The 18,289-nt window shown below is 43.3% G+C and overlaps 4 non-coding genes across 4 annotated transcripts; all 4 read left to right on the top strand.

The window, feature by feature from the left end:
• Nucleotides 1–9,074: 9,074 nt before the first annotated feature.
• On the top strand, nt 9,075–9,168 carry trnai-uau (transfer RNA isoleucine (anticodon UAU)). Its single transcript has 2 exons — nt 9,075–9,112; nt 9,133–9,168. It is a non-coding gene; the product is annotated as a tRNA-Ile (tRNA).
• A 7,096-nt stretch (nt 9,169–16,264) lies between these two features.
• trnaw-cca (transfer RNA tryptophan (anticodon CCA)) lies at nt 16,265–16,336 on the top strand. Its single transcript has one exon. It is a non-coding gene; the product is annotated as a tRNA-Trp (tRNA).
• A 597-nt stretch (nt 16,337–16,933) lies between these two features.
• trnaw-cca (transfer RNA tryptophan (anticodon CCA)) lies at nt 16,934–17,005 on the top strand. The gene has a single exon. It is a non-coding gene; the product is annotated as a tRNA-Trp (tRNA).
• A 989-nt stretch (nt 17,006–17,994) lies between these two features.
• On the top strand, nt 17,995–18,066 carry trnaw-cca (transfer RNA tryptophan (anticodon CCA)). The gene has a single exon. It is a non-coding gene; the product is annotated as a tRNA-Trp (tRNA).
• Nucleotides 18,067–18,289: the final 223 nt, after the last annotated feature.

The raw sequence follows: 18,289 nt of genomic DNA, 5'->3' as shown, positions 1-18,289 counted from the left end.
TCAGAGCAGAAACACAGAGTTTAATATTTACTGTGATTCAACACACCTGGGCAGCCGATCTGAGTTGCGGCACATGATGACGAAAACCACGACTACGACCAGGACCAGCAGGAGTCCAAGGCTAAAATACATCCAAAAATGCCCTGTTAACAGAACAAAGAGTCACATTTTCATGAACCTGCTTCACACTGATTTTACACTCAGTCTGAATCCACAGTGATTTTATCAGTGACTGTGGGAATGATCTGTCAAAGTCAAAGCGGTGGAAAAAAAGATCACAAGACCAAAGAAGAGGAACAACAGAGACACTGAAGTCCACAAATATAATCCAGGCCATGTTAAAGTGTTGCATGTTGTGAATAAATTACCACATTAGTATAAATTCCTCTCACAGTGTTTTGGATAATCTCATGTGCTACACACACGAGTGATACTGCAGATCAATGAAGGCAAATGTGCTCAATGAACAGCTGTAGTCCAGATGAGACACAATCATCAGCGTGCTCCATCAGGAGATCAGTTCCCACAATTCTGAACGAATTTGAACCTGTTCGCACTCAAGTCTTCAGCAGATTTGCTCCTGAGATGAGCTCTGTTCTCCAGTGGGGTTTCACTGTATCAAGTCTCTACAGACTGATCTGTAAGTCTGGGTTTTATTTTCTCTGCTGGGAGACAAACTGCGTATCGAGCCTCCATAACACTGTTTGGTACTGTTGTTATAAACAGTTCAAACACTGGGTTAAGGAGTGGACCTGGGAGTTTAATGAGGGCAAAGATAACCCATATGAGGTGTCAGATAACACAGACAGTGAGTCAGGCTTCAGGTCAACCTTTCCAGCAACTTTCAATGAATGTGAAAAATCCTAAACATGTTTCATTACCTCTTCCTGCTGGTTCAGGCTGTTTCTGAATGGAAACAGCTTAAAAGAAGAGAGAGAAGATCACATTAGACTTTACACGATGCAATAATAACCTAAAACTGTCACACCTCTGACTCGTAGCTCACTTCTGTCTTGTTTAAATATTTTCAAGGAGTCTTTAGTTTCTTCCACATCTTCCTGTCTGAGTGTCTCATGTCACATGAATAAATTCCTGTTTGGTAGCCTGCGCCGAGCTTCACTTGTTTCAGTGTTTTCCATGAAACTCTGAGCTGAGCTCAGCTTCTCCCTGTTTCCACTGATCCTCCTCGAGATGTTTCTACAGCTTCAGTGGAGTCCATCTGTGGTCAAACTACTTTTAACGTCTTAATTTGCATGTTTTCATTAATCAGTCAACAAACATTCTGCCTCAAGAGGCTGAGAATGACAATATCAGCAAACAGTGAGTGAATCAGGCATCAGTTCAACCCTGATCAACACTTTTAATGAATCTTATCCATAACCCAGTTTATTACCTGTTCCTGCTGGTTCAGGCAGCGTCTTCCTGCAAATGGCTAAAAAAGAGAAAGAAGATCAGATTGGACTCAAACTTTACATGATACAATGTAGATCACTTTTCACTTCTTTGATTGTTTTCAAGGTGTCTTCAGGTTTTTCCACATTTTCCCTGATCTTAGTGCTCCAGTCTGAGAGTCTCATGTCACATGACCACTTCCTGTTTGACAACCTGCACTGACCTTCACTGTCTGTAGAGCTCTGAGACAGGATTCTCTCCAAAAACAGATCTGGTTCAAGGTCCAGAACCATTTCCTCTGCTTTGAAGATGCCAGTAAACTCAGTGGCTCCATAATCTACCAATAGAAGAAGTTCAGAACCTCCAGAACTCTTCTGGAGCTGAACAGACGTCTAAACTTAGTGATCGGCCCTGATGCGAGCCCCACGCTGCTCCACAATCACCCACCCCCCCCCCCCCCCCCCCCCCCCCCCCGCCCCCCCCCCCCCCAGCCGGAGTGTGTTCGGAGATCAGCTGTCGCTGTAACTCCGCCCCCAGGGCTGGGCTCAGTCGATGAGTGGCAGGGGCCTGATCTGGACCAGGAAGAAAGTGGTTCCTGAAAAGCCCAAGAACCAGTTCAATTTTGGGTGCCGGCCACGATTTGGTGGAAAAGAGGCCTGTGAAGAGAGGAGAACCTTCCGGAAGAACGACCATCTCTGCATCGACCCGCCAGTCAGGGCTGTGTAGTCCAGTGGTCAGATGGAAGCTGCTCATGAGCAAAAGACAAACAGCAGCCCACCTGGAGTTTGATCTAATACACCTGAAGGACTCAGAGCAGGAAAACTGATTCTCTGGTCGGAGGAGATCAAATCTGAACTCTTTGCTGTGACTGGCAGTCATGTTTGAGGGAAACAGGCCCCGCTCATCACCAGGACAAAACCATCCCTACAGTGAAGCACGGTGGAGGCAGCATCATGCTGTGAAGAGACCAGCCAGGACAGAAGGAAAGATGAACGTCCACTGTCTGTCTGCTTTTTAGTCAGGACTCTGGCTCCTTTCTTCTGACTCTTGTTCTTCTCATTATTTTCTTGAAGGAATTGATCTTTTTCTTCTTGAACCTCCACTTCATTAAAAACCTCTTTCTGGTCGACTTGTGTGGACATTTCAGTTCTCTTGCTGAGGGCCTGACAGAAGTCACCAACACATCACTGCTCTCTCATAATAAGCAAACAGATACTCACTGGAACACTTAGCTGTGTGATGTTCTCCCTAAACAGACAGAAAACAAACAAAACATTCAGACTATTGTCCAAAGCTCAGCAGAAAGATCCAGTTCAAACACACCCAGCAGAATTCTCCATAGACACAGTGAAATGTGTGTCAGAGAGCAGCTTTATATGTTAGCTGTGTGATACCTGAGAGTCGGTTGTTTTGTAGAGGACCACCTCCTCACACTCCTTCAGAAGGAGATTTGTTTTGTTGAAGTTCACCACCTGCTCCACCTTGTCGAACTGCTCTTCAACCTGAAAGGCCAGGTTGTGATCCTAAAGTCCAAGAGGAAATCATGAGACTGACAGTTCACCTAAACCTAATGTTTACCTCAGGATGTGTGTGACAAGTGGAGCTTCTGAAAGGTCTTTTCAGATGCTGGTTGTAATATGTAGAAGAAAAGTGTATCGCCACATTTCCTACACACTTTAAAGAATCCTTTACAGGTGCAGGGACTTTTCATTTTTTTGCATTGACCACATGTTGTGATTCATGTTTTCTCTCAGACACTACTCACGTTTAACATGCACATCATCCAAATCAACTGCTGCCAAACAGGCTTCCTCCAGCAGGGTACGGCTGTTTTTAGGTGTATGTCTTCAATTGTTTAACTTATTCTTTCTTATCTTTTGAGTTTTGTTTTCTTTCAAATGCTAAATGAGGAGCAACATGACACTTACAACACGCTGCAGATTCAAAGCACCAATAAATATGTTTGCTTCTTTTATATGACATCAGGAAACCACAATTGAAAAATGAAAAGTTAAACTTACAGTAGAGCTCATCCAAAAAAAATAAGGGCTTGTATCAAACTGTTGGACAGTATAAAATGTCCCTTCAGCAGTCTGAGTGACACTGCAGGGAAGATCATCAGCCTGTGTGAAGTACAGCTGAAGGAATCCAACTGAGAAAATGAGACAAGAAGGACAAAATTCAACATTAGAAACACGGTCTTTGTCAAAACACACATAGTTTGATAGCAGAATGACTGAACACACACCTGACACCTAACATGTCTTGTTGGGATTAAAGTGTTGGAGCTCAAACTGTTTCAGATTGTAAAGTTTTACACTGAGCTGAGCTGTGTCAGCACAGAAAAGTTTGCCCTTATTTTAGCTCTCTTGGAAGTGGAAAGCCCCACAGAGTGATTCAGCTGTGAAATATGAAGGCCACAGTAGTTCAGTACGAGGATTACGTCAGGCACGCGCTTCCTCTCTGCTGCTTCACAACACTGATCATGCAACTTTCGCTCTGCGCACGTGGCTCATTCAGTCTTGTAAATAGTAAAAGGGCATACTTGCCTCAGGCAGCTGTAAAGTCGGCGATAGCCTTTATCAGTCGCTATGCACCTGTCACACCCTTTTATTGTTTGATCATTTCAGAAAAAAATACCAACACAACTCGACGGGTTGTCGAGTTGTTGGTTGAGGTTGATCGAGTTGAGGTTGGCGAGGCGGCCTTCAGCCATTATGGCCCCCGCCTGTGGAACAGCCTGCCAGAGAACCTCAGGACCGCAGAGACTGTTGATACTTTTAAAGGGAGGTTAAAAACACACCTTTTTAATCTGGCTTTTAACTGACCTTTTATAGTTCTTATCCTCATCATTTTTACTTTTTGTCATTTTTATTTTTAACCTACTTATCCTATTTATTCGTTCTATTTTTATTTAGTGCTGTCAGTTTTAATCACATTGATCGCAATTTAATCACACTGATCGCAATTAATCGTGACTAATTCATGGAGAACTGTCAACAATTAACTTTTTTAAAGATGAGATTAATTGCAATGAAGAATCTAATCCTCATAAATCAGCCCCAATGTCAGGAAAAAACACTATTATCCTCTAGTTCTTTTCTTTGACCCAATTGGCAGACCTCAATGGATTAATCGCGATTAAAATTGACAGCACTATTTTTATTATGTACTTTTAATTTATTTTACTTTTCTACTATATAATCTTATCTTACTTATTTTCTATTAGCTTTGTATCTTGTCTTTTTATGTTTTTAGCTGCTTAACTCCAGTGTTTCCTGAGGGGGGTCCTTCACACCGGGAGTTGGTCCCGGTCCTCTGCTAAGGTCACTGCGCTCGAGTCCTCTGGGTCCTGGCTGGCCTGGGGGGCTCCACACCTCGGTGTGCAGGTTCCCCTTGGTCTGACGGGGTCGGGGGTCGAGTGCTGGGCCCCCAATATTAATGACCTTCGCCTTCTCCTGGTGTGAACAGTCCCACTGGTAGTGTTCTCCCATGATGCTTAGTGCCATGCCATGTCTCCTCTGCTTTGCTATGGGCAAAAAATTGGGTGTGTGTGTGTGTGGTGTATACTTATTGATGGTGCGGTTTTTATGACTGTTTTTTTTACTGTTCAGCACTTTGCGTTGTTTTTATGATCATGAAAAAGTGCTATACAAATAAAGTTTTATTTGATTTGATTTGAATATTTTCCCCATCAAGCACTACTTCACAAGTCGAAACACCACAAAGCCTTTTTTCTCTCTGAACTGTTTTCTTCCTCAGCCATGGCGTGATGAACGCTGCAGCAAGTTTCGCATGTTTTGTCAACTCCACATCCACATACTGCCTGTGACATGTGACCTACATTTTATTTACAGGGTGTTTTGTGGTGCTTGATTTAAATAAATTCTTGCAAAGAGAAGCTGTGTCCGTGCTTCTTCTTTGTTTGGAATTTTTAAAGTCTGCATATTTTTTCCAGGATACAAACAAATTTATACTCTTGTCACACTATCTGCTACTCGCGTTTTATTCTTGTTATTTCAGTCTTCTCCCCTTATTTTCAGTCCTTCTTTCATTAAACTTGTTAGAGGGTTGCTGTCAGTATTCGGCGTGTGTTGAGCCTTGCTGTTAATCTAATTTAGGTTTGTCCTCCTGTTGGAATTACGCAGCTCTGTGGATGAACAGGATTGTGCGTCTTTGCAGCCAATTGATTCATCTAAGTGGAGGGACTTACCAATCAGCAGCAGTATCTTCTCCATGTCAGAAAAAGCCCGTTTAGTTCCACTCCTCATTCAGCCAAACGAGGACTTGCCAGAGGAATGTCGGTACACGGATTGCAGAGGGATGCGTGCACATCGCGTCTTTTATGTCGTTAGGTTATGTCCCCGGAAGCACCTTAACTCCATATTTGGTCAGCACAAGAGTTCCTGTTTTGTAAAATGACTGCTCCATCCAACTCGGACATGCTCCAGAGAAGGAACAGGTTTGGTGGAAAATTCCCCCTTGTGGCAGAACGGGTTGTCAGGTGAACAGGAAAAATAAAATAAAATAAAATAAAATAAAATAAATAAATAAAAACAGGACAACGCCACCTGGGGACTTGCACCCCAGGATCTCAATGATAAATAAGATTTCAAAAGCAAGCAAACAAACAAACAAAAAAACAAGGACCGACACAAAGACCCACAGGTTCAAATGATTCACTGAAACAGAAGACGTGATTTCAAATCTAAAACTAATTTTATTAAACCCTAAACATTAAAATTAGCAGACCAGCTCAAAATAAATGGGGTTTGAAGCCTGCCAAACAAAACTGAACCGGACAGGGCTAAATCCCCCAGCACCATCACTGAAAGCTAAGCTTCCCCTCTGCACCTCCACCACTGTCTGGTGTCCTGGTTCAGGCTGAACCTGGAGCTCAAAGCTCTAAAGACAGTGGAGATGAATGTGGACTTCAGGAGGAACACAGCCCCACCCACCCCCACACCCCTGAGAGACTCCCCAGTGGACACTGTGGAGCCCTTCTGCTTCCTGGGCTCCATCATCACCCAGGACCTCCAGTGTGGGAGCTGAACATCAGCTCCCTCACCAAAAAAGCCCAGCAGAGGATGTACTTCCTGTTGCAACTGGGAAAGTTCAGTCTGCCAGCAAAGATGATGATGCAGTTCTTCTCCTCCATCAGTGAGTCCATCCTCACCTCCTCCATCACTGTCTGGTTCACTGCCGCCACAGCCAGACAAACAACAAATTGCAGAGAGTCAAGAGACGTGGACATACTGCAGAGAGTCATCCCTCTGCAGAGAGATTCATTGGCTGCAGTCTGCCTTCACTCCTTCCTCAGGGTCCTGGAGGTGTGCAAGCAAGGTGGTGGTCAACCTCTGACCCCTCCCACCCTGGTCACCAATTCTTTCAAACTCTCCCCTCTGGAAAGAGGTTCCGGTCCACCAGAACCAGAACCTCATGGCACAAGAACAGTTTCTTCCTCTCTGCCACCTCCCTAATGAACAAAGCCTCAGTCCCCTACTGACAGTACCCCCTGGCAGTAGCCGTAACACCCACACTTTTCAAGGTTCATGCTTTTGTCCTGTGTTTTTGTAGAGTTTCTAACAGTGGCCCTCATTTATCAAACGATCGTACGGCGGCATACGTGAGTGTGGCCATATAAAAGACGGGATCAGCATTTATCAATATAATGGTGATCGTGTACTGAAATCTCACGACAGGTCTGAGATCGTGTACGCAAGTTTGAGTCAGTGTGGATTTGCAGTGCACCACAACAAAACCTGGCTGAGAGTGAAAATAATTATCCAGCAAACCTCAAACATGTCTTAAAGCACAAGCAGCACATATTCAGGACAAATTAAAGGTATAATAGACGATTTTCTCCAAAAAGTCGAAGCCAAACGTCTGATACTCGCTTTTTGAAAAACGTGCATCCAAATATGTGCTGCTTGTTCTTTATGACTTGCTTGAGGTTTGCTTTAAAATTATTTTCACGCTCAGTCAGTGCCAATGAAACTATTGTTTCTGGAATTATGATCTTGCATTTTATTTAGTTTTCACAAAATGATTATATAACTTTTTACTAAATCTCAGAGTGCTAAAACTTATTTTAATTTTATTGAATCAGTTGAAAAATTAATGTAATCCGCTTAATGCTTTTTAACTCTATTATCCTCTAAAATGATGCAATGTCCAAACGGTGGAATTGCGTTGCTGCTGTTTTAATGAACAAGCCAACCACATGCGATGAGGAAGAGTGATGATTCATCACTCTCATAGATTTACATAGAAAGGCCTTTCTATGTATGTCTATGATCACTCTGGGGGATTCCATACTTGCATTCTTCGTCCCTGTGCTTCACACTGCACTATCCATCTAACAGTAACAATGCGCCCTCTGCTGGACTGAGAGAGGCACTGCCTGACTTCAGTACTGCTATGAACTCTATGTAAACAACAAACATAATGACACCACCAAGTGTTAACCGTAGCGACTGGCAATATGTAAATCTGTCAAACAGCCAATGATTTACTGCGATACTATAAACTCTAATTTCCTTCCGTTTTTATATGAGCATAGCACGCTCACCTTCCTGTTCCAGTCTGAATATCATCCCTTCTTCTGGAAACTACAATCATCACATATATACTTGGATTTAGATGTGTGAATCGATGAATATTTACATTAATGCACCAGTGACATATTTGATAGAAATTGATACATAAGATATTTTATTGTTAGTTCACCTCAGAAGTTTTGATTAAATTTGATATTGTAACATTTAACAATACAGGATAAAATTGCTTATACTTTATAATGTGAGTCTATACAAAGCATTTAGCTCAATAACTTATTTTGAGGGGTGATGGCCTATTTCAAAGGCCAAATTAAAAAATAAAGAAATCAAGAATCAACGGAAGAAAGTTTGGTTCTAGTTCAAAACATATTTGGTGTGTTTTTAAGCACTTTTTGTCTCTCAAAATGTTACTCTCTCCTTCAGAGTATCTTATGCAAATTAGTGTGTATGCAAATTAGATGATGACGTCGTTAAGTGACAGCCAATAGCTACTCTCCTTACTGGGGAGTCTGCAAAACTGTGCACAGCAATGACGTATAGAATTATACGTAATTCTATACGTCATTGGTCCACAGTTCCAAATTCAGCAAGATGGCGGCCGGCGAAAGATGTGTTAGGAAAGAAAACTTTGTGAAAGAAGTCATTCATAGTGTGGGGATATTGCACACTAAATCCACAAAAAAGACGTGCGACCAGCAGCAAAAATGGCATGGGAGTACAACACCTCTGTGTGTAATTATTACTCATCAAGCATTGATATATTAGGGCTGCAACTCGTGAATATTTTTGATTATTATCAGAATGGAGCCGCAGAGCCACACTATAAATTGAAAAAGCCTCCTACGGGTTGTGCAGAGATAAGCTGCGCTTCTGCATTCGGTGCCATCGATTTTATTGCCGTAAACGTCGTAGTTCATCGCTCGTTTCAACTCTCCGCGTCGGTCCCCGCTGGCATATTTGAAAGGGAAAAAAACGAACACAGTGAAAAATAAGGAATTCGCAATGACGTAAAACTTTAGCGCGAGGCAAGAGACGTGCTGTTAAATACAAATAATTTTACATGTTAGTGCGCGCCTGGACCGGTTCATACTCATAAACCCAACTGCACGGCCAATGAAGTGAGCTCCAGTGGCGCAATCGGTTAGCGCGCGGTACTTATATGACAGTACACTGTAGAGCAATGCCGAGGTTGTGAGTTCGAGCCTCACCTGGAGCAGTGTTTTGACAGTCGATTTATTTTGTGGCTTTTTAAATCCTCGGCTTGCTGTTAAAACTTTGAAGAGTCCCTCAAGCTTAGAATGCATTAGAAAAAGTAATCAGAGAGACAGAAAAAAGAGAAAACAGAGACGAAATATCTCAAAATAAATAATAAATTAACAAATATTAAAAATGCATGTCCAACCTCCATACACAGGTTATCTTTATGCACAAATGTCGATGGTAGGATCATATTGTAATAAAAAAAAACAACTTCTCAAAGTAAAAAATCACCGTGTGGCTGAATTTTAAGTTTATCATTCAAGCAGTAACTCCTACTTTTGAGCAGTAGGAGGCAGCAGTTCCCCACATATTCATTTTGCCAGAGAATTCAACTTTTTTTGAACAGTACAATGACAGTGTGAAAAAGTTGCATCCCTTATCTGGCGTGATTGGTTTTTTTTAAAATCAACAAGATGTTTTATCCATGCTTTCCTGCTGCATCACATATAATGCCCATCTTGAAGCTTAAATTTTAGTGAAAGAGGTTCTCAGACCAAAATAGTATTTTTTTTTCAATTCACTCATTGAAAAATGTTGTTATGTCAAATTCTTGATATGGTATTCTTTAACACACGCCCAGGTCTCATATGAGGAGTCATAAAAATTCAATCCCGCTGATAAGATATTGTGGATATATGGATTGTCAAGGATCTAATGCTGTTTTCAGTTCTAGTTCTCTACCACCAGAGGTCCTTGTTGCCCGCTGATTAGTTCAGACTGCTTTGTTTATCTTCATGCCTGATTCTGACTGGCTGTGTCTACAGTTTGAATAAAAACATATTCGTGTGTGTGTGTGTGTGTGTGTGTGTGTGTGTGTGTGTGTGTGTGTGTGTGTGTGTGTGTGTGTGTGTGTGTGTGTGTGTTTTCTCATAGAACATATGGATGCCTGAACCATTTTTGATGAAAATTTGGCTCATCTGGCAGCTCCTGAGTTTTAAGTAGTTTCACTCTGCTGCAAAAAATAGGAACAAAAAAAACTTGTGGTGATCTGATTGGAGTCAGGCATGCATGAGCGAGAAGATGGACGGATAGGGGTTGATATACGGTGAGCAGCTCAATTTAACACAAATTACTGATTGTCACCAGCTGAAGAACGCGGCTGATGTATAAAACATGGCCTCGCTCAGGAACTTTCTCGACTCTGATCACCAGAAGCCAGATGCAGAGAGCATGAGATCACCGCTTTACAAAAACAAAAGTATGGGACGGGAATCTCAGCAGCGCTGCTGGAGACATTACCCAGCCTCCTCCGGACAGCCAACACGCTCAGTTCGATGGCTGTCGTCACTGCTGCATACCTGTCTGTTCAACCCTTTTTCCTGATGAACTCAATATGTGTGTATTTAGGAATACAGGTGAAGAGTGAGTTTGTGAAAACATGCATAATGCAGCAGTTATAGGAGAAGCTTTAGGGACATCTCGAATCTAGAAAAGGACTCACTGAGGGTTGATTCTTGAATGGTGCAGGTTTAATGTCACATATCAGGAGGCGACATACGTTCACACTAAGGACACTTATACTGATAGAAACTACAGTTCCTCAGATTCACACATAAGATACTTGGGCCTCGTTTGAACAACACAGTTTTCAAGTTTTGGACATCCGTTTACACAACAACACTACTGGGAGAGACAGCAAAATTTTTGAAAACCACTCCCAAGATGGAACTCTTGAAAAGACTTTTACTTTTTACTCCTTTTCCATTGGTGTGGAGTGAAACGCAGCTTTCCTGAGACGTTGCTACTGCATATGTGCACCACAGCTGCAGTAAATAGTTCTTCTGCACATGCTCAGTAGATGGACAGTAGCAACGTTTGAAAGTGTCATGCATTTCAGTCCTGGGACTTGGCAGTTTTAAAGTTGAGAGTCACCAGAATAGCAATCCGACTGCATCGTTTGTCATTATTGTTACTCACCATTGTTAATGCTTATCACATGTTGTTCTTGTGGTCAGGAATGGTGACTCCGTTTTCAGCGTTTCTACCATTTTCAAAAAGTTGCAGCGTTAACGTAATTTTTTTCTGAAAGAAAAAATATGCAGTTTTTACTTTAAAAGTCAATTAAAGAGAGTGTTAGAGTAAAGTTCACCAACAAAAGCCACGGAGGGCCAGCTGTGGAAGAGCTTCTCACCATAGCAGCAGCTGTTGAAGACTGAGCGGGTTTTCAATACCAGACACAACCCTAATCAATACAAGCCTTTTGAGACATTGTGTGTCGTACATCAGTATCAGCATGAACTCCTCCTTATTTTTTGGAACACAGGCAACCCACTAAATAAATGGATGGCGCTTGTTGTTTTAATCATCTGTCAGACTCAATGCTCAGTCCGTCTCCATTAATCGCCTTTTATCTGAACAAACCTGGAGCAGATCAGGCTCTTAGTTTCGTTAGACACCTTTGTAAATACCCTGCCTCGGAACCACATGCTTGAGATAGTCCATCTGGTAAACATGAATGAGTTGTTGTAGACTCAGCGATTAGCCATGTCAGTCGGTGTGGACAGGCTGGAGTAGAGGCAATGATCCACATTCAGGGGTTCGTCTGTTCTGTTTGTGTTTGCAGTGGTTTAGATCAACCGGCACGTTTTACCTTGGAGTTAAGTCAGTTGCTCGAGGTTGTTATCCTGTCAAACTGTTTGTGGAGGTTTCTTTTCGTGAATTGATTTGGAGGGAGTGATGATGGAGGAGGCGCTGCAGGCCCGTAGCTGTTGTGGCAGGACCTGTTCTCATATCTGAGGCGTGATCAGGCCCCGGGGGCATCCGTCACCTTCACCCACACAGACGCAGCACCGCCAGAGACCGCAAACCCGCGGAGTCTCCTCCGTCTTTTAAGTTATCGTATTAAGGAGCAGGGCCTTTATTGGTTAAATCGTAAGCAAACTGGTGGTGAGTGTAATTTATTTACCTGCTAAGACTATCATCTTTAAATAGCAGCTTCCCACAGGAGCACTTTGTGCCGAAAGCCTTCTGTGGGAACATCTACACACAATAAAACTCCCTCAAAATGTAGCAACAAAACATCAAACTTCAGCGCAGAGTTTTTTTGTGTTTTTCTTTTTTTTTTTTAAAGGCCTCCTGCAACACTATATTACGGTGTTTAGATCCAAGCCCGCCCCCGGCCCGTTACTAACCACACAGCTATGTGTCACAAGCTGTAATTCACATCTGTCTCTGCTTAGCAGCGAGCGTTGCTCACTATCTCGCTGTCTGACAGCTCCCAGGCCCAGCTGTTGTGTATTGTGGCCCGTGGGCTCTGCTGCTCATTACGTGTGAAGGTATAATTATTATCATTATTGTTTTTTTTTCTCTCTCTCTCTCCCTCCTTCTCTCTCTCTCTCTCTCTCTCTCTCTCTCTCTCTCTCTCTCAAGCCTGGAGCAACTCCACTGATGAGGCATCTGTCAAGTTGCCAGAAAGGAAGTGATGTCACTTTGTCTGGCGAAACCTTTAGGTCAAAGGTGTGTCTGTCAGAAGCAGAGGGATGTGTGTGTGTGTGTTTGTGTGTGTGTGTGTGTGTGTGTGTGTGTGTGTGTGTGTGTGTGTGTGTGTGTGTGTGTGTGTGTGTGTGTGTGTTGTGTGTGAAGGCAGTAGGACGTAAGATAATGTTTTGTTCCATGGGAAGTCAATTATGTGTGTGATTTTTTTTTTTTAGTGGTGGGGGTCATCTGGTGAAGAATTCCCACATGTGCCGTTACATTTCCTAACCTCTGCTTCTCCAAGGTAAACTGTGAACGTCTCTCACACTTTATCATCGTCATCTGAGGCGGTGACAGAATGCTCTGCTGTGTGCATGTGGATGGGGGTGGGGGGTGGGGGGAGGGTGGTTGCATAAGGAACACAGGAAAACACAAAAAGGATGCAGGAAATAGTCAACAGGTAGTTGGTGCACACGGTAAATAGATCCCAACGGTTAAAAAAATGAAACATCACATGTGAAGTACTGCACATCTTTTCATACAATAATAATAATAATAATATAATAATTTAATGATATAAAATCAGAATTTCATAACCACAAAATACAGTCAATTAGTGCAGTATTTTTTATTCAATTTCAAAACTGAATCAATCCAAAGAGAATCCAAATAATGAATTAAATTTTAATAATCTTCGAATTAATTTTGCTAGTAATTTTGAGCGACATCTGTGACATGAACGGTCAGTCAGTAACAAAAAGTGGAACTACACAGAAAGTGTGAGTTGAAATGAGGCTTCAGAGCGGCCCCTACAGAGAGACAGAGTTCCATTTGAGAGAAGGGCATTTAGCTTTTTTTAATATTTCAGACATCTGGTTGTGCTGCGTCTTAAACCTCAAGGATGAAATTCTTATATTTCTCAGCTATGAAAGAATAAACATTGTCTTATATGTAATTATTTAACCATCTGAATCCCTCTAAAATACACAAGCACGCATTGTAGGACTCAAGGTTGAAGAAAAAAACAGAAGTCACATTCACTTTGTATGAGAACTAAAAATAAACACAGAGTTGCTGGTTCGGTTGGTGTAATTTGGCAACGCGTTCTCAGGAGTAATGAGGAGCGAGCCAGGCAGCAGGTGGAAAATGTGCACGGAAGAAAAAGTTTCACAGCAAACGGTCGCTGCAGCGCGTACCTCGCCGTGTTTCTTTTTTCTGGACTGACTTTCATCGTGAGGTCCAAAGAACACACGGCTCTTGTGGGGTCTGAAAGTCTGCAGCCAGCATTGTTTTCCACGTCGTGGGGTCAGAATGTGGTTTTGGGGCTGAGGTTACGGCGTGATGAAGGAAATGCCTCAGGTTAGCCACCGAGCTGCCGTGGCAGAGGAGGAGCCCTCAAAGCGAGCCTGGACACACTGGTGTGTGTTCATGTCCTTGTCTTTTCTCTCCATGTGGTCCTCTTACATCGTAGGGACTGAAATACAGCACTGTGACACCTGATGAGTTACTTCAGCTATTTTGAGGTAATTAACTCAAACAGTTTAATCATGGGGAATTATTTTATTTGATCGTTGCTGCAACTCTGATAAATCGGCCACACCATTTAAAGATTGTTCAACTTGAACATCAAATATAACTAAGGAATATTATTACATAAGGTAATGACAACTGCATTTGTTGCATTGTTGGGCTTTATAGTGTCGACTGCACAATGTTTTACACACGACTCACAAAACTATCCAAAACAAACAGATTTTTAACAACACAAAGAGTTCAGTAAAGTTGCACAGATCTCTCAGAGATCTGAATGAAATATTGCCGGTTGTCACTGAAACACAACTGAAATGTCCCGATATTTTATTATTAGAGGCCTGAGCAGTGTGCTGATTCAACTTTACTGTTATTGGCCTGGAAGAAATGCAGAAGTTATCAAACACTGTCACTTTGGTTGAAACGTTGTACTTCATAATGCTTTGCATTTATTTTGGGGGTTTAGACTTAGCAGTGGCCAACTGTGACAGTTAAAGTTAAGATCAGGGTGTGTGTGTGTGTGTGTGTGTGTGTGTGTGTGTGTGTGTGTGTGTGTGTGTGTGTGTGTGTGTGTGTGTGTGTGTGTGTGTGTGTGTGTGTGTGAAGGGTGTGTGCAGCTGGCTGCCTTCCTTGCTGCACCTTTTAACCTAATTAAATATCAGCATAACTGCCAGAGTCTTTTGCCAACAGACACACATGCGCACACAAACGCACGCGCGCGCACGCACACACACACACAGCTATGGATTGAAAGGATTTTTACTCTTCCTTCGCGGCCTTGTGGGTCAGATGTGCGACATGTTGTATGAATTTGTAGGTGCACACGGATGAGTTTGTTCCCCTCAGTTTTACATCCAGGAAACCATTTTACTATCCCGTATCTTTCCTGGAAGTTCCAACTCCTCCAGTTCTGCAGCGTCTTATTTCTCCTTCTGAGGCTCCAATTTGTCAGAGGAGGAATAAAACAGGAGACGGGGAGCGCGATGGTCTTGGGCCGGAGAGTTTGTTTGCATCCCTGGGATTCTGGCCTGGCAGGCTGTGTGTGGAGGAGCGACCACATCCTCCACGCCGCGTCTGCCCATCCAGATAGCTGTCGCGATTAATGGCGGGGGCGGAGGGGCCGGGAGCGAGGTTTGATTTATGTGAGCTGCGAGTCCTCTTCGAGAGGAAGAGTGTGACCTGACGGAGGGCCAGGATCCTTAAAAGGGTCCTTCCTGAGACACGGAGCCAAGGAGCGAGAGAGAGAGGGAGTTTTTGTGGATTTGTTTTGCTCTCATGCTCGCCTGTCTCTCCGACTCCCGCTCTGTCATTTCCCATGAACAGTTTGCATGTGCAGATAAACACATGCACACGCATATTAACATCTCTAAATTCCTTAAAACATCTGCTTCTGCCACTTGAACACACACACACACACACACACACACACACACACACACACACACACACACACACACACACACACACACACACACACACACACACACACACACACATACGCAAGTACACACACACACACACTTCCCACTGGCCACAGTCGCTTGTGTATTCTCTGCTTTGTTTCCTTGGCAAACACTAGAATCTTGATTTCTGGCTGCAGCCAGGTGGATTTCATCAAGTCCCCAAAAACCCTGAATATGGAACCGATGTTCTATGACAGTTGTCTTTGCCCTCCACAACATCTTCCAGCTCTTCTGGAGGTCACACAAGAAAGCTCCCACACAAACAGGACCAGCCCAGCAGGTCTAGAGTAAACCTTTCTGCTTTCTTCATTTGCGATGGCTCCCTGAAGGGAAGGGACTGGTGGCTTCCTACACCTGATGCCCAAACCTAAACAACTGATGCTGGTCATTGATCAGAGTTTGGAGCTTCCCTCTGAGGCACTATGACCTAAAAGCTCCTGTCATGAAGAAAAAGATGAGTTGTATCAGATCTATTTCTAAAAGGAGACAATACAGCTGGGGAATAGTTACTAACTTCGAAATCCAGAGTTCAGTTCCGTGAGGGAACCATAACATCACCCAGGAACCGGTGTGAATTATAATGTTGCTTCATTGAGATTCGGAAAGTCCCTGATGTGTTTCTTACTGGTCAGCAAGGTAATAGGTGACTCTGTGGCGCAACGGTAGCGCGTCTGACTCCAGATCAGAAGGTTGCGTGTTCAAATCACGTCAGGGTCAATGTGACTGTTTATAGACGTTTAACTCTTTCCTTTGAGCTGCGCCTGCAGCGTTGGCCAGAAATGGAGAACAATACTGTATACTAGGATATAACACCGCCAGTTCACCTCCAGTTTGGATGGCCGGCACTCAAGATCTTTATGTGATCTGTAGTGCAATGGCGGTGCTTCTCAGTCCAGATCATAAAGTCATTTCTTGAAACCATGTCAGGGTCAGTTTGAGTCTTCCGCTCTGACCCAGACTACTGTGTTAGGCTGAGCTGATGATCAGGTGGTGAAGTGAAGTCGTTTTCATCTCATAGATTTGATTTCATCCCATGTCAGACTTTAAGGCCAAGCGAAGGCCTCCTGTGGCCTTTGCAATAAGACATTTTTGAACAGCATCTCTAACTGAGCTGCAGTTTCAGACATTGCACACGTGACTCATGACTTCATTGATTGCAGTGACGGTCCCTCTGTGTCCGCAGCACAGAGTCCATCAGGACCTGCACATGTCCAGGTGGTCCAAGTCCAAGTTCTCCAGACTAACGGTGATGTTCACGTAGTGGTTCTGCTGTATTTTCCTCCAAACTGCCTGCAAAATTACGCACTCATGTGTGACTCTGTGGCGCAACGGTAGCGCGTCTGACTCCAGATCAGAAGGTTGCGTGTTCAAATCACGTCAGGGTCAGTTTCTTTGTTTAAAGTAACACCGTCACTTTGATGACCTCTGTGTTTCAAGGTGACTTTGCTTGTCATTATCCAATCATTTGAACTGTTTCCAATAATGTCGAACAACCTCTGTGCTACACATCTGCTAAGAGCTTGAACGTTCAGTGGTCCACCAACACCTCGGATTTTCCTGTCACCTCTCTGTCTGACTCCATGTCTGACTCCAGATCAGAAGGCTGCGTGTTCTAGTTGAAGCACAACTGATTATAATCAGGGCTTCACTGGGCTTTTTTAAGCATGATGAAGGGTCAACATCAGATTGAGGAATGCTGATGCAGGGAGAGAGATAAAACATGCAGGACTGCAGCCCACGAGGACCCGGGTTGAGTAGCCCTGATCTCAGGCCTCTCTTATAGAGGCTGCTCTCACATGAACAAATCCTGAAAGATGCGTACTCCACTTTGCATGCAAACTTTGGGATTTACGAAAATGAACTTGGCATGAGAACGTATACACCGGTAAGTCAAATTTGATCCTTGGTTAGGACCAGTTTGGACACAGGAGAACCTGATTGAGCAGATTTTAAGGTGGTAAATTGAAACCAGGCTCTATTTGATCCCATTCACATCTGGCATTAACGTGCATTTCGGGTGATCTGATCACATGTATTGAGCCCTGGTGCTAAGCGTTTACACTTATTCCTATCACGTGTTTTGAGTAAACCATTTGCGATCAGCTGTATTTCAACCTCACCATCACGTCTGCTCAATGGCTACGTCCTGCTGTGATTCGTCAGCTTCTGCTGGACGGTCTCCTCTGTCCAGGCTTCTATATGTCTCTGCTGACCCTGTTATTTTCCATAGTGTCTTGGTCAAGTTGGAAAAATTGTGTAACCGTGTTCAAACTGGCATTTCTTCTAACTGGAAACGCGATGCACACTGGTAATGTTTCGTATGACATATCCTGTGTTTTCATACGAGAACACGGCAGTATGAGGAACTGCTGTGTGACTCTGTGGCGCAACGGTAGCGCGTCTGACTCCAGATCAGAAGGTTGCGTGTTCAAATCACGTCAGGGTCAATTTGTTGTCACTTTGTTAGCCTGAGTGGTTCACGGTGAATCCCCCTCTGGGACAGGAATGATCCAATCAATCCCAGGTTACTCTGTCGGTCCACTTTCCATCAACTGATTGATAACTAGTATTGTTACTTTGTGGTCCAATGGTAGTATGTCTGACTCCAGAGCAGCTGTTTGTGTTCACATCAGCCAGGGTCAGTTTGTTTGTATGATAACTGTGGCCGTA

The sequence above is a fragment of the Salarias fasciatus genome, chromosome 13, assembly GCF_902148845.1.
Source record: "Salarias fasciatus chromosome 13, fSalaFa1.1, whole genome shotgun sequence".
Lineage (NCBI taxonomy): Eukaryota > Metazoa > Chordata > Actinopteri > Blenniiformes > Blenniidae > Salarias > Salarias fasciatus.
Note: the sequence above shows the minus strand (reverse complement) of the source record. Positions and strands in the feature narration are given on the sequence as shown.